At 47.2% G+C, this 15,513-nt stretch overlaps 1 protein-coding gene across 3 annotated transcripts in view; it reads right to left on the bottom strand.

The window, feature by feature from the left end:
• SMOX (spermine oxidase) overlaps positions 1-15,018 on the bottom strand; it is a 48,855-nt gene extending 33,837 nt beyond the window's left edge. For 2 of the 3 annotated variants that reach the window (XM_081207139.1, XM_081207137.1), the window contains exon 1: positions 14,859-15,018. The gene's annotated coding sequence lies outside the window, so the exon portion shown is untranslated. Of the gene's footprint in view, positions 1-2,187; positions 2,340-14,858 lie in introns of those variants that run through there. The other variant, XM_081207138.1, reaches the window with a different exon arrangement.
• Positions 15,019-15,513: the final 495 nt, after the last annotated feature.

Below are 15,513 nucleotides of genomic sequence, written 5' to 3' on the forward strand. Positions count from 1 at the left end.
GCAGGTGGCCAAATTGAGCAGCAGGGATTGTGAAAGAGTTAAGAGCAGCACTGCGTTGTGGTTTGGATGTGGGTGGGCAGCAGATCAGTGGTGGAGCACATGCGGCGTATGTGAAGAAGGCCCCAGTTTCAATCCCTGGCCTCTCCAGTTCAAGAGGACCACAGTAGCAGACCTCTGGAGACCCTGGAAAGCCACTGCCAGGCACAACCCAGCAAACTTTCCAGACCCGTTCCCCTCCAGATTTTCTGCACTACAACTCCCAGCAAGCCCCAGCGAGCAACACTGCTGGCTGGGAATATTGGGAGTTGTGGTCCAATGCACCAGGTTGGGGAAGGCTAGGTAGACAATACTGGGCCAGATGGACCAGCAATCAGGCCCCATCTGCACTATACATTTAAAGCAGCATCATACCACATTAAAAAGTCATGAGTTCCCCCAAAGAATCCTGGGAACTGGAATCTGTTGAGGGTTATTAGGAGACCCCTGTTCTGCTCAGAGAGCTACAATTCCCAGAGCAGTTTAACTATCAACCCCTCTTCAAAGGGAACTCATGTTCACGTAGTGTGCATGAGATGGGCTGCAACAGGAACTATGGGTAGCACAAACATTAATGCAGGGTTCGGCAAGCAACTGATTCAGTTTCCTCCCTCTTGGGTACAACAGGGCAGGACAGGTGCAGCTATACAGCACCTAGCACTGCCCCGAACCAATTCTCAAGTAATAAAAGCCTAGATCGAAAGGTAAGCGTTATGACATCTGATCACCATGATGTAACATTGTGGATTTTGCCTTGGAGCAATGCTTCATCACAGCATTAACAGATGAATGTTAAGGGCCAGGACAAGAGGTCTCCATTTCTCAATACAAAGACCTTTATAGAATATTCTGAATAAGGCTCACCTTTCCCCAACTCCAAGCTGGAGACAATAGAACCTAGTAGGTATGTACAAAGCAACTGCAGTTTAGAGACTCGAGGCAAGTAGAGAGGGGTGGGGAAAAGATAGCTTTGAGTTCTGGAAAGGACTTGTGGGGGAAGTGCCTCAGTAGGGATTCTGAAGCGCAGCAGTGAATCTGCTGTAGGGAGTGATTAAACTACCTCGTCCACCTATGCTCAGCTTGTATTTTTGTTGTTAAAAGCGCAACTATTACGGAAGCACCTTAGAGCTCCAGTCGGGATAGCTCAGTCAGCAGAGCATAATCTCAGGGTCATGGATTTGAGCCTCACCTTGCGCAAAATATTCCTCCATCGCAGGGGTTTGGACTAGATGGTCCTCAGACCCAACTCTGCAATTCTCTCCCTCCGGAAGAAACTAAACTAGCTTAAGCACTGTGTCCCTAAAATGTCACACTCTCTGTGGAAGAGTAGTGTGTGTAACAGTGCCTTGGCATTGTTGTTGTTGTTAATTGCTTTTTTGCTCAGAACAACTTACCAAAAAAAAAAAAAAAAAGGGATGCACACATACCAAAATTTCCTACAATCGCAGGTAACCCTTAGATGTGTTATTACAATGCAACTCTTAAGCTCCCAGACTCACTGGTCACAATCCCTGAACCAAGCCAGGTTCTCTTAACGTTCCTGAGTAGGTCTCTAAAACACAAAGTGCTGTGGTTTTGTGTGGTGTGAATCACTGCAGAGAAAACCCTAAAGAAGTACTTACACATGCGTTTGAAGCTTTCGGTGAACTCCTCCAGACTGCAGCAATCAAGCTGAAACCAGATTTAACCATGCTTACAGCAGACCCACCGAGATCAAGGGGATTTAAGTCAGGGATGACTATGCTCAGTCCCACGGATTTCAACACGCCAACTCATATGACTAAACCTGGGTATAACCCATTGTTTCCAAAGTCTCGGGCTTTTTCTACAAGTATAGCTGAGCATGAGAAAACGAAGGCGCTTCCAAGAGAATGTATAGCAGAAAGTGACAAGGGCCCATCCATTAATTGCAACGCTACAAGAAATTCCAAAGTTGCAATATGCGGCAGGGCAGGGCTGGCATGCACTAACCTGCAACTTTCCCCCACATCCCAAGTTCTGCAGGGATATGTAGCTCAGAGGTTCCACTCTGACTCTCCTTCCAAGTCACCTTTTCGATGTACGCCCTAAATAAAAGCATGCATAGGGGAAGTTGGACCAAGAAGCAGCCCACAGGTATCCATCGACTTAAGAGGCATAGCCCTACCTTACCTTACAAAGATGTTCTGAAGAGAAGCGAGAGAAACAGCATCACCCTGCACATTGCACTTCTAATGGGAAACGTTTTGGCAAACTTTGCTGCGCTGCCGAAAGCCAAGGCAGTTGCTGTTTTCCGTTCCCCGGAAAAAGGCTCTCTCGCTTTGAAGACAACCTGGCTTGTCTTCCGACGCAGCCGCTTCTTATGCCCTCAGAAACAGCTCCTCATTGTAAATACACCGGAGTGGATGTTATCTGATTATGCAATCATAGCTGATCAAAACCCTGCTAAATTCTTGGCTTGCAACCACATTACTTGGCAATACATCCCATGTGTTAATTAGGTTATTTCCTTTTGGCATTTTTGAACTTGCATTTTAATACCAACTGTTGTACGCCAAACAGGGCTCTGTTTTGTTCCTCTGCCTTTTATTTTCCCCTCTTAAGAGTAACCAAAAAGCTTCTTAACTTCTCCTTTTGTTCACGCTCAATGTTCTTAGAAAGGAGTTATGAAGCGCTACAAAAAGCAATGATTTCTAGATTCTTGTGCAATCAGATCTTTACAAGCCTTAGAATGCACCACTGATTTTTTTTTTTTTTGAAAAGCATTCAGCAAACAAATGTTTACTTGCCAATAGTGACAACCAAATTTACAGCCTACTATTCACCTGCACTTCCATGTTCCCCAGTTGGCTTCTCTTAGCCTCCTAACGGGCTATTTAAAAGGAAGGGAGCCACTCTGTCCCTCCTGACCTTTGACGCTGGTTGCAAAGAAAGGGACTTTCCTTCCGAAAAGAGCATTCCAGGCCTCTTAACTCACCTGCCTGGATTTTCTATTTGCCTATGGCTGTCAGGCAGTTAGTTCAAACCATGACTAGTTTGAAAACTATCTGACCTCATAGCCGCAGGCGCAGAACATAAACTAGTATACAACCAGCATTCCCAACTCCTTCTGAAGCTGGACAAATTACGATCCTAAATAAGCTTTGACAGAGTTGCAATCGTGGTGGATCAGGGGGATGCTATGGACGTAGTATATCTTGATTTTGGTAAGGCTTATGACAAAGCCCCCCATAACAGACATGTTATGTTTTGCTCTTTCGGCACCTTGGGAACTAACAAGTTTTAATGTGGCATGAGCTTCAAAGGCAACACATCTCCACCCGAATCATTTTAAGCTGCTAAAAGGGCTAAGCTCTGCCCAACCAGGCAGAAGAAGAGAAAATGAAAGTCACTTGGGCCTTGAAGAAGAAGAAGAAGAAGAAGAAGAAGAAGAAGAAGAAGAGGAGGAGGAGGAGTTTGGATTTGATATCCCGCCTTTCACTCCCCTTCAGGAGTCTCAAAGCGGCTAACATTCTCCTTTCCCTTCCTCCCCCACAACAAACACTCTGTGAGGTGAGTGGGGCTGAGAGACTTCAAAGAAGTGTGACTGGCCCAAGGTCACCCAGCAGCTGCATGTGGAGGAGCGGAGACGCGAACCCAGTTCCCCAGATTACGAGACTACCGCTCTTAACCACTACACCACACTGGCTCTCATCTGTGCATAGAGCTCACTTGGGTTTGCCCCAATGCCTTCTAAGGCACTTTTTATGGCTTTCAGATACAGACCAGCACATTTTCTGTCCAAACCCCCCCCCAAATCAGCACTCTCACCCCACCCGCCCCCCAAATATCAACATCATTCCCTATCCAGAAACTCCTGTGTGTCGTATTGAAACTTCCTTTTTTGTAAGAGGAGATTTTGTTTATTACATTTATCACATTCCTCTCACTGGGCCACGGATTAGCTGTTCCGGCTGACTCTAGACGGTCTCTAGGTTCTGTTACATATTGCTACGATCACCAATGTTTCATTTTCCAATGCACTTTTCTGCTGGTAAGGTGACCCCCTAAATAAAGCCACATCTTATAAAGACAGCTATGCAATTGGGCCCTTGTAGGAGGCATGGTACACCTCAGGTCTGTGAAAAGCCAAAACGCCTTCAAATATCCTACGAGATCGCCTGGGTTGCACAATTTTGAAAGAGCTATTCCAGTAGCAGCAGCAAAACAAATATATATATATATAAAAGCATATCTTGCCTATAGAGTTCTGGCGAACTTCCCGTTGGCCTCAGGCTATAACCGCAATTACTCAGTTTTTTAAAAGAATAGAGGAGGCAGGAAAGACACTGATTTTTGCCTGGTGCCTTTGGGTTCACAAGCCCTTGCCCCTAGCTTCACTGAAAACCGTGAAGAGAAATGGCAGCCTGACTCACAGGGTGCTGGTGGGGGGTCAGCCAAGTTCAAAGCTGCAAGGGCTTTGCACGTTCAAAAGCCCAAAGGTCAGCCGTGATACATTTCTGCTTGGATGGACCTGGCGATTCTGGATGCAACTGCACGTGTACCGACCACTGGGGCCAAACTGCAGATCTTCACACCCGACCACGACTCGAAGGCTGCGTTCTCCAGAGCCACGCCAACTCCAACACCCCAAGATCAGGTGCAACAGGCTGAAGGCCAGACAAAAGGGCATAAAACTGGGCTCCTAGCATTTGTGGCAGGATCCGGCCACCCAAGGCTGCATCTTGTCTGCCAGCTACAAGGGTCGTCATTGTGCCGCCCTATTCTCCTCTGGGAAGAGGCCTGAGCACCCTTCTTCCCTGCCAGAATACTGCCCCATAATTCTCGATATTTTACTTTTATCTGCTGAAATGAGGATTGTCCTCCTTGAATAGCCTAATTACCTGCACGCTGGCAGCACGCCATGTGAATTAGATTAGGTAACTCAACAGGCGCATCTTCCAAGAAAGTGTTTTCACTCCCAAAATAGGGAGATGTGAGGAACAGGATAAAAGCCATGTTTAGCTCTTCCAGAAGTCTCACAAGCATTCGTGATCAAGGCCGACAAACATCAAGTATAAGTGTGCGCGCGTGTGTGTGTGCGCGTGTAAAGACCAAGGCGTGTCCAAGCAGCTCCTCTTCTTTTTATGGGACGTTTTAAAAAAGCAAACCTAAATGACATGTTTTGGGCCTTTGATGCAGAATATTAATTGGGATTGCAGCTTTCAAGCTGCAGCAGAGCACTTCCGGGGTTTCGCCTGCAGCCTTTTGAGGCCGTAAGCTTGTGGGAATGCTCATCGTCCCTGAACGGCGATTTCAAGCAAGCAGAAAATGGTGAAAGGTGTGTGGCCTGTTGTGCAAGACATCAGCCATAAGCCACACAGCTGTCGAGCATATTTGGAGCAAGCCCCACCCCCAAGCACCTTTTTTTATAGTTTATCGACTTTTGTTTACTTGGGAGCATGGGATTTGTTAGGTCAAATGGTGCAGCGTAGATTGCCCCGGCCTCCTGGCCCTGCTGCCAAACGAACTCAGCTGCTTGTCATCCGCTGGGGTTCTCCTTGAGATCATGGCTTGCGCTCCCTCCTCCCTAGACTGCTCCAAATCTAAATCCCTGGCTAGCTTCCCCCAGCTGATAAGGCAGCTAATTAGATCAGGTGGTCCTCATTTGAATAAAATACAAGGAGGGGGTGGCTCAACTACTATCCAAATTTGAAAGGAATTTGAAAGAGGGCAACCACCTTAGCCCCTGGGAATGGGGACTGTGGGGTTTTTTTTAATCAAGGGAGTGATAAGGATGGGGGGAGGGAAATCACATGCTTAAACTTTTTTTAAAAATCCCCTTTAGAATATCTTAACATTTCAAGGAGACTGCTGACTAAAGCTTCTTCCCCTTTCGATGCACAGAGAGCTTATCAGCAGTTTGAAAATTGTACACTCGGGCAAGAGTTGCAACATAGCGCTTAGCCGTTGATGCCCCTGCAACAGTAATGTGGTTCTTTGGTCATTTCCTGCTCTTTTATGCTTACACTGCAAAAGGCAGGGGGTGCTAAGGTCCCATCTGTGGACGGAGGGGATCACAGTCATTTTGGGGCAACTAAATCCACAGCACCCCTTGGAGCCTGCTAACATAATCAAGGACCACCTCTCTCCATATGAGCCTATGGGGACCCTGCAAGGATCATTTGAGGGCCTTCTTCAGCTGGTGCAGAATTCAGCGGCCAGGTTGCTCGCCGGAGCAGGACGGTTTGAGCATCTTACACCAATCCTGGTCCGATTGCACTGGCTACCAATTAGTTTCTAGGCCCAATTCAAAGTGCTGGTTTTGACCTATAAAGCCTTAAACGGCTCAGGACTGCAATACCTCAAGGACCGCCTCTTTCCATATGAAACTACCCGAACCCCGAGATCATCTTCTGAGGCCCCCCTTCATGTGTCTCAAGAGGTCTGGAGGGTGGCAACACGAGAACAGGGCCTTCTCTGCAGTGGCTCCCCATCGGTGGAATGCTCTCCCCAGGGAAGTTCGCCTGGCGCCTTCATTATACACCTTTAGGCGCCAGGCAAAAACGTTCCTTTTTAACCAGGCCTTTGGTTGATCTGATTTACATCCTATGCCCTTTTAAATGTGTTTGTGGGAAAGGAATTTATTGATTTGTGGTGGTGGTGTTTTTATTGAGTTTTATTGTGCTTTTATGCAGTGAATTCCCCTGAGATCTACAGATCAAGGTGGGTATACAGATTTAATAAATTATAATATAATATATACGGGAGGCACTGTGGTCTAAACCACTAAGCCTCTTGGGATTGCCGATCAGAATATTGGTGGTTCGAATCCCCACCACGGGGTGAGCTCCTGTTTCTCGGCCCCCGCTTCTGTCAACCTAGCAGTTCAAAAGCACGTCAAAGTGCAAGTAGATAAATAGGTACTGATCCGGTGGGAAGGTAAATGGCGTTTCCGTGCGCCGCTCTGGTTTCGCCAGAAGTGGCTTAGTCATGCTGGCCACATGACCCAGAAAAACAGTCTGCGGTCAAACGTCGGCTCTCTCAGCCAGTAAAGCGAGATGAGCACCACAACCCCAGAATCGTCTGCGACTGGACTTAACTGTCAGGGGTCCTTTACCTTTTAATATAATATCATATAAAGACAGGACTACACCAAAGTACCAGTTCCACCCTCTTTAACTGTAAGTTTATGGAAATGGAATAACCTAGAAATGGTCTCCACAGCAACCCATGACCAAGACTCCACATAGCTGGATGCCTTTGGATGACTGTAGTAGCTAGCAGCTCTGACAGCTGCTACAGCCACTCACAGGGTGCCCCTTTCCATCAATCTCAACAGCAGCATAAACCAACCTCTGTCGGGACCCAGAATCTTCTTGCAACAGAGAGGAACTGGTTCGTATGACTTCCACAGCACCCTTATTTCTCTTTGCTGCCAGAGGGCTGCTCAGAGGGCTGGGAGAAGGCGCTCAGTGGATGCTACAGGCACTCAGAGGCTTCAGATATTCACCTTCGTGGATACCTGCACGAACCAGCCTGTAACTCCAGGCCCTGCGTCACACTAGGCAAAAACTGCCGCAATGATATGGCGTTGGATTACAAAAGCAAGAGGTGATGACTGCCCACTTACATAAATAAATGTTCCCTACACAGCGTAATTGAGTGGGACAGTGCTTTACAGCATCACCAAAAAAGATCCCTGCCCCAACAAGCTTACACTGTTGAGGTGTGACTCTAAAGTAAGAAGAGAACAAGGTGTGTGTTTGTTGAAGTTTGCTGTGGTTGTAGAAGAGTGGAGGTTACGCAAGGGCTTTGAAGAAAGGTGGGCCCCAAAGAGACGTATTTGCTCAAAACACAAAGCCGTGTGTTCACCCACTGAGCTTGATGACCGCCTGCCCTGCACAGAATGCCTTTGAAGCTGTGTCTTAATACAACTAGCTTTTCCAGGAGGCTAGCAAATCCTTGAAGTAAATGGAAGAGGAACCACTTTGGCTGTGGGGCACCACCAGGTATGTTTTCATCATTCAAATTCGCTTCGATTTGTAACTGCACACATCTGACGTGGAAACTACCGATGAGATATGCAGAAGCCGCTCTCTCTCCCTCTCTCAGTAACAGCTGTCACAAGGTCACCTTTCAGAGGAGGAGAAGAATTTAAATGGGTAGAAAAAGTGGTTCATGTAGAAAAGAAAGATTCAAAATGCTTAGAAGCTAAAAAGTACCTAAAGGAAATGGAATCCGTGGGCCACGGCAAATATTACAAAATTAGACTGCATCTAAGACCCTAATGTCAGAGACAGACTCTTGTCTTCTTAAGCCTGGAAAGGTGAACCTATAAGCCTCCAGATGTTGGACAATAAATGCATACCCCCCAAAAATATTGCCCATGCTTGCTGGGGCTGATGGGGGCACCGGATTCTCCAAGTTAAATAAATTAAGGCTGCCATCCTATGCAAGCATACCTGTACGTCTCATTGAACTTGCTAAGACTTACATGCAAGTGGACATGGATAGGGTAGCATTGTAAATTTAAAAGCCATACATGAGATAACATCAATCATTAGGTTCTTTCAATTGATCTTAAGTTATAATGCATCCCACTAAATGCTCTCAAAATATGGTTGGGCATTTAACCCATCAAGAAATAATTTGGTACTGGGTACTCCAGCATCAGTTAAAGAACAGGCAAGGATTTTTAAAGCATTTGATTTATTAGAACAAAAACTAAATACTTCCGTCATCGTGCATGCTAATCACAAAAGCAAAATAGTTAACTATGGCTGTGTTGCAATGAAACCAAGCTAAAAATGTGGTGAAACTGATAAATGCAGTCACATTTATAATATAACATGTGGTTCTGGTCCCTCCACCTCAAAAGGATTATCAGAGAGCTAAAATAAAAAAAAATCCTTCCAGTAGCACCTTAAAGACCAACTAAGTTAGTTCTTGGTATGAGCTTTCGTGTGCATGCACACTTCTTCAGATACACAGTGTGCATGCACACGAAAGCTCATACCAAGAACTAACTTAGTTGGTCTTTAAGGTGCTACTGGAAAGAATTTTTTTTATTTTGACTATGGCAGACCAACACGGCTACCTATCTGTAATCAGAGAGCTAGAAAAGGTATGGAAAGAGGGCGACTAAAAATGATCAGGTAGTGGAAGCTAAAGTGTTTGGGGTATTTTGCTTTTTTAAGAAATGACTAAGGGGGTGCAAAAATTATGCATAGCATGGAGAAAGTGAATAGAAAGAAGTTTTTCTCCCTCTCTTGTAGTACTAGTTCCGCAGATCACACAATGGTACTGCCCCCCAATAAATTCAGAACAAAGTTGAATATTTCCTAACGCAGCACAATAATAAATTTACCAAATTTGTTGCCACGAAATGTGGCGAGGGCTATAACGGCTCAGATGACCTTTAAAGGGGAGGTTGGACAGATTCAGATAAATGGAGCCTCCCAGATTTTGAGGCAACATGAATACCACTTGCTGGGGGGCAACAGGGGGCAAGGACTATTGCCTTTGAGTTCTGCCACTGGGCTTCCTGGCAGCTTCTGCCTAGCCACAGTGGAAAAAAGGGGGACGGACTAGATGGGACTTCAGTCCAATCCAAGTGGGTTGCTCTCATATTAAGATTTCCACTGCTGCTCCGTGTTTGCCTGACTTGGGGGAAAGATGCTCTCACAAGGCTCCTTGCTGGCAAAATAAAAGACCATGATGAAATGTCGAGGGCAATCCGACAGCAGAACATCCATGCCTTTGTGGAATATTGGCAATATCTGACCCTGATCATTAAACAGGTGGCCAAATGACCGGTCGACTGACAGTATTTGACCTATCAATTGACTTAAATGTGCTGACCTTTTCTCAAAATGTTAATGTATAACAAGAGGAGCAGAAGAGCAGGAATTTAGATGCTCAGTTAGATTACACTCTCTCAGAAAACCAAAGGCTTTTTTTCCCCTGCTTGTTAGACCACATTTTCTATTTTTAGAAGACACCAAAACACCATATCCAAGTGAGAAAATTGATTTAAAACCTGGGTTCAAAAGATATTGACATCCCTAAGCATAAACATTATTTAGCAGTCATCGAGTGCCTGCAATTTTCTACCTTTAGCTAAAACAACAACTGGCAGCATGGTCCTAAGCATATTTATGCAGAAATATATTTCCCCAGAGTTCAACAAGGCTTACTCTCTAGAAAGTGTGTTTAAAATTGCAGCCAGATTGGTGCAGCTGTTTTGATTCAGACATTGTGTTTTGGATAATCCACCAATATGCTGTTTAACCAAGTACCTCCAATCAACACATGTTTAAATACTGTAATATTTTAAATATCTAACCAGCTGTAAACAAGACTGCATTCTTTCAGCTGCAACAGATCAGATGTGGTAATTCTAAATTAGCTGTGCAGTCATTGGGCCAGCAGCCCTTGTGCTCTGAGCCCAATCTGTAAAATGGAACAAGTGTTATGACCCTCCTCCAACCATTACAGTATTATTTTTTAATATCATTTACAGATTGTCGCCTATCCTGCCAGGGGCACTGTTTGAAAATGAAAGAAAGCTCAATACATAGCACAAAGAATGATCAGCGTCAATACAAAAACAAGATATAAAAGAAGCGCAAGCTTTTTTTACAACCTACCAAATTCTATAGATCCACTGTGTCCTTAACTTAACCCCGCCGCACGTTATTATTTAACGTGCTTCACACCAAGCAAAGCAACACTATGCAAACATGAGATTAACAGGGTGAAAAGGAGGACAGCCTTCTGACCTAAACTTTGGTCTTAGTAGCAGATGAGAAAGTAAAAGAACAGATTAATAGGAAGCTCCCTTACACCTTAATACCTTGTTGGGAGCTTCCCAGAATGGCTGGGGCAACACAGTCAGAAGGGCGGCATATTATTACTATTATTACTATTATTACTATAATTACTATTATTATTATTATTATTATTATTATTATTATTATTATTATTATTATTATTATTATTATTACCCAGTCAGCAGCACCCACACAGACACGCAGTCTGGGTTTCAGAGATGCCAAGGATTGAACCTGCAACCTTCTGAAGCCAAAAGAGAGGCATTATCACTTCCCCAAATGAGCGCATGCACAGAGTGCTAAGAGGTCAACTACACATGACACGCAAGCATGTATTAATAGGGGGTGCTGCTTTTAAAAGATAAAAAGAAAGAAAAGCAGCTTTGAGGTGGAATGTGGGATTTACAGCACAGAAGAAACAAGGGAGAAGACAAGGGCTTCTCTGCTCCAAACAGCACCCCAACACCATCTCAGCTCCTTCCCTGGTTCCACACGGTTATTTTTGCCTTATGCCAATGGTGTTCAGGTACTAGCAAGAAACCGAGGCTGCAATCCTGTGTGGGCTCGCTTGAGAGCAAGTCGCATTCAACTCAGTGGAACTTATCAGTCAATGTGACTACACTTCGGCTACACACGTTAGTACAATCCCGATATCATCCGCAACAAGGTCTCCAAACACACCCACATTTATTAACTCAACTCTAGGAAATCCAGGTGTATCAAAAGTAAGGTGAAATTAACCAGCTGCTCCTTTGTTATCGACAGCAATTCAGGTTTTTCCTGGGAGAATAAGGCTGCAAACCTTACTGGGACTTGCTTCCCAGTAGACATATGTAGGTTTGCACTGCAGGAGAGTGTTACCAGGAGAAAGTTGGATGTAGCCAGTAAAAATAAAATAAAATAAGAGCCAATGTGCAACACCCCAGCTCCTTCACTGTAAAGTCTCAACTGCCTAGTCCATATATCTGGGCCATTTTACCCCTTATTTTTATCTGTATTAATAAAGCATCATTAGCATGACTGAGATACTGAGATTACTTATGTACAAGTGCTTTGAAAGGTGTACTTGAAATGTGCTATGTAAATCCCCACAGGCAACAAGGCTGGGGGCTGGATCGACACAGGGAGACACCTTTTCTCAGCAAAGCAGAGCTGAAAAACGTGTGCGCTTTGTGGGTGCCCCCACCCACCCACTTCCATGGTTGCTATTTGCACAGTAACCCTAAAACAACACTGTCACGTCATGCTTAAAAAAACTAAAAACCTTACGCAGCTGCCAGAACCTATACACCTCCCCATACATGCAGGCTGAGCTTTACATGACTTTCCCCCCAAAAAAGGTCCATCGTGCTTGAATTGGTCTTCCAATGGTTATTAGCAATGACAGGTAAAGGGCACAGCAGACAGAATCACTCAGAATACCAGATGCTTGGGGGGGGGGGCGTGGTTGAGGAATAACAAAGGGAAAGGACACACACCTTCAATCCCCCATTTGTGAGGTTTCAGGCTGTCCCCTGCTGGAAACAGAGCACTGGACTAGATGCGACCGATGGATTAAGTTCATTATCAAACGTTTAATGGAAGATCTTGAGTATGCCTCCGACTTATTTCCCCTCTTGTCTGCTTTAACTGCGCTGCTGTTTTCATATACATCAGCAATTTGAGCTGGCCGAACTACAACCCCCTCGCAGACGAGGCATTCTCTGGAACGTTTCCATCAGCACATAATGCTGTACATACACCCGGCTAGCACATTATCTCAGCACAAAGCATGCCAGGCTGATGCCACTGAAGCCAGTGACGAAACCCTCCTCTAGCAGTCTTATTGGGGGGAAAGCAAGGCTTTGTTTGCAGATGTCTGCCTTCTTTCCTTCCTTCAAATCCATACACACACACACACGCACACGCGCGCGCGCACACACCCCAAAGAAAAGCACAACGGTGGGAAATCTACCACTCGGCCAATCTCTCCTACTATGTTCAACGATTCCTTCACATTTTAGGCAAACGGGATACCTAATGTTAGCAGGATGTAAAGGAGAAATCAGAAGAGGAGAAAACAGAGAGACACACACCCCTTAAGAGCGTTGCAGCATTGACAAATACCACCTACCTATTAAAGAGCAGCACAGAACCTCACATTTGTTCTGGTTTTAATATAAATTTAGGGGGGGCAGGGAAGGAGCTTGGTGCACGTGAATTTAAAAAACCCCACAAACCCTCTCTTTCTGCTTTTGTGTCCATCATCTTGAGCGCATGCATCTCTTGCAAAAGCAAGCCAGGGCATCTGGTTGTAAATGAGCGTACACATGTTATCTTGCAGAAACTGACTGCTCTCGTATTTCATCTTTTGTGACATTTGGAAGGGGGAAGAGAGAGAAATAATATCAGAGGGCAATTAACGGGAGGATAAAGAAGTCTTTATTCTCTGGGAAAGGGCTGGGTATGTTGTTGCTCTTGCTACTGGAATCTCACATGCTCTCATGCAGACACAGAAAGAGGAAATGATCCTGAAAAAAGGCAGGAGGTGGGGCGGTGGGAGGGAGGGAGGGAGAAAAATAGAGAGATGTGTCATTAGGAACTAAGGTGAAAAGAAAAGGAAGGAGATCCTCTGTGGGTGTAACTAAGCAGGGAGGTTTCTGGTCCCCAATCTGAGCCGTCAAACAAATGGGGTGGCACTTGTCTGCAGTAAGGGACAAAACAAACATCTGCCCCCATGTTACCCCCCCCCCAAACAAAAAGCATACACACAACCTTGAGCTTCAGGGAGGCTCAGAAATCATTTACAAAAGGGTTCACTCATCACCTTAAAGAGTAACAGCAGCACCCCAAGCACCCCACCCTACCGAATGGGAGATACTGGGGGCAGGGGCTTCAATACCTGAAACGATAAGGGGAATGCTATTCTCCCACCCAAAAAAAAAAAATGGGGAAGGGAGGGAGAGAAAGGGGAGGATAGGTACCTGCAGTCTCCAACAGGACCCCTCTGCACTCCAGGCTCCCAAGCAGATTCTGGGGGAGGAACTGTGCAACAAACACCCCCCCCCCCTTTAAAATAAATAAGAACATCCCCATTTCTCCCACCCACCCAAAGCGAAAAGCCTAAGAAGTGATCAAAGTGAAAGGGGAAAGGGAAGAAAGAGAGCTTTGCTACCTCATATGACAATAGGTAAAACACACACACACACACACACACACACACACACACACGGACACGAGACTGAGGAGATATTGAGGAGAGGGGCTACACAGCCCCCCCCCAAGAAATAACTGGAAAACTCTTTTTTCCCCAGTCTGAATATTGGGGGGGGGGGTTATTGCCTCTTGCGAGAATAAGGCCACCACACATCTCCCATCCTATTAGAAATGGGGAGGGGGTCCCCCTGGAATAATAGAAACAGAACTTCACCCACCCAAGCTGAGGATAAAGCAGAGGGGAGGGGGGCGCCTTTACTGCCCGACGCAAACACACACCTAGATCTAGGGCGAGTCCCTAGATAAAATGATAACGAGCCCCTTCCCCAAAACTGTGGGCAGGAAGGGTCCTGTCCTCCTAAAGGTTCTCAGTGGGCACCCCAATATTTGGGGGAGCCCCCACATAACGGTTCTCAATAGCACCCCAAGACTGAGGGGTGGTCGTCCTCAGAATGCTCCTCAAGATCACCCCAGGATTGGGGTGGGCACCTCACAATGGTTATCTCCGGGGTACCCCAAGATTTGGGGCGTCCCCTCACAATGGGTATCTCCGGGGTACCCCAAGATTTGGGGGACGCCCCAAAACGGTCGTCGAGAGTACCTCGGGGGTTTCTTTTTGGGGGGCGCCTCAAGCCTGCGGAGAAATGAGTGGGGGTGGGGGCGCCCCTGCCTCGCGGGAGTAGGGGGGACCCTTCCCCCTCTGCCCCCCAATAATGAGCAGAGAAAGGGGCTGCCTGGAGGAGGGGGCGAAGGGAGGAAGGAAGGAGGAAGGGGCGCTCCAGGAGGAGAGGGGAGTCGGCTGTGGGTGCCGGGCACCCCGGGGTCCGCCTCTACCTCTCTCTTGCGGTGCCGGGGGAGAAGCGGGCGGCCGGGCAGGCGGTGGGTCGGTGGGGCGAGCGGGGCTCTCGGCTTCGCTGCGGGCGGTGCTGGCGGCGTCGCCCTGCGGACCCCGCGACGACGGCAGCTGCTGGCTCTGCGGCGGCGAGGCGACGACCGGCGGCCTGCCTGCTCCTCGGCGGCCCGGCCTCCTCCTCCGCCTCCGCCGCCGACCACGGACCGCCCACCGCCCGGCTCCTCCCCGCGGGCGGGCCCGCCGCCGCCGCCGCCGGCCCGGCTTCGGAGCCCAGCCTGGCTCCGAAGGGCCTCCATGGCGCCGGCAAAAGCGGAGAAACGGAGCCGACGGAGCCGCAGCCAAGCGGCCTCCCTCCTTCTCCTCCTCTTCTGCATCCGCGCGCACGGGGGTTCCTGAGCGCGTGCAGAGTTCCCCCGCCTCTGGCGGTGGTTTGCTGGCCACTGGGCCCTTCCTTAAGACTGGGGACGGACCCCAAGGGTAATCCAGTCCTACGGTTGCCACCCATAGGGGCCAGCTCCTTGGGGGGTGGCACCCACAAAACTCCCCAACCCCCCAACAAGAGGGGCCAGGCACCCATGTGTTTTGGCGCCAGGGCCATGCAGCTATATGGCACCCACCTGGCCTTTACAACGCAGG

The sequence above is a fragment of the Podarcis bocagei genome (genome assembly GCF_964188305.1).
Source record: "Podarcis bocagei genome assembly, chromosome: 9".
NCBI lineage: Eukaryota > Metazoa > Chordata > Lepidosauria > Squamata > Lacertidae > Podarcis > Podarcis bocagei.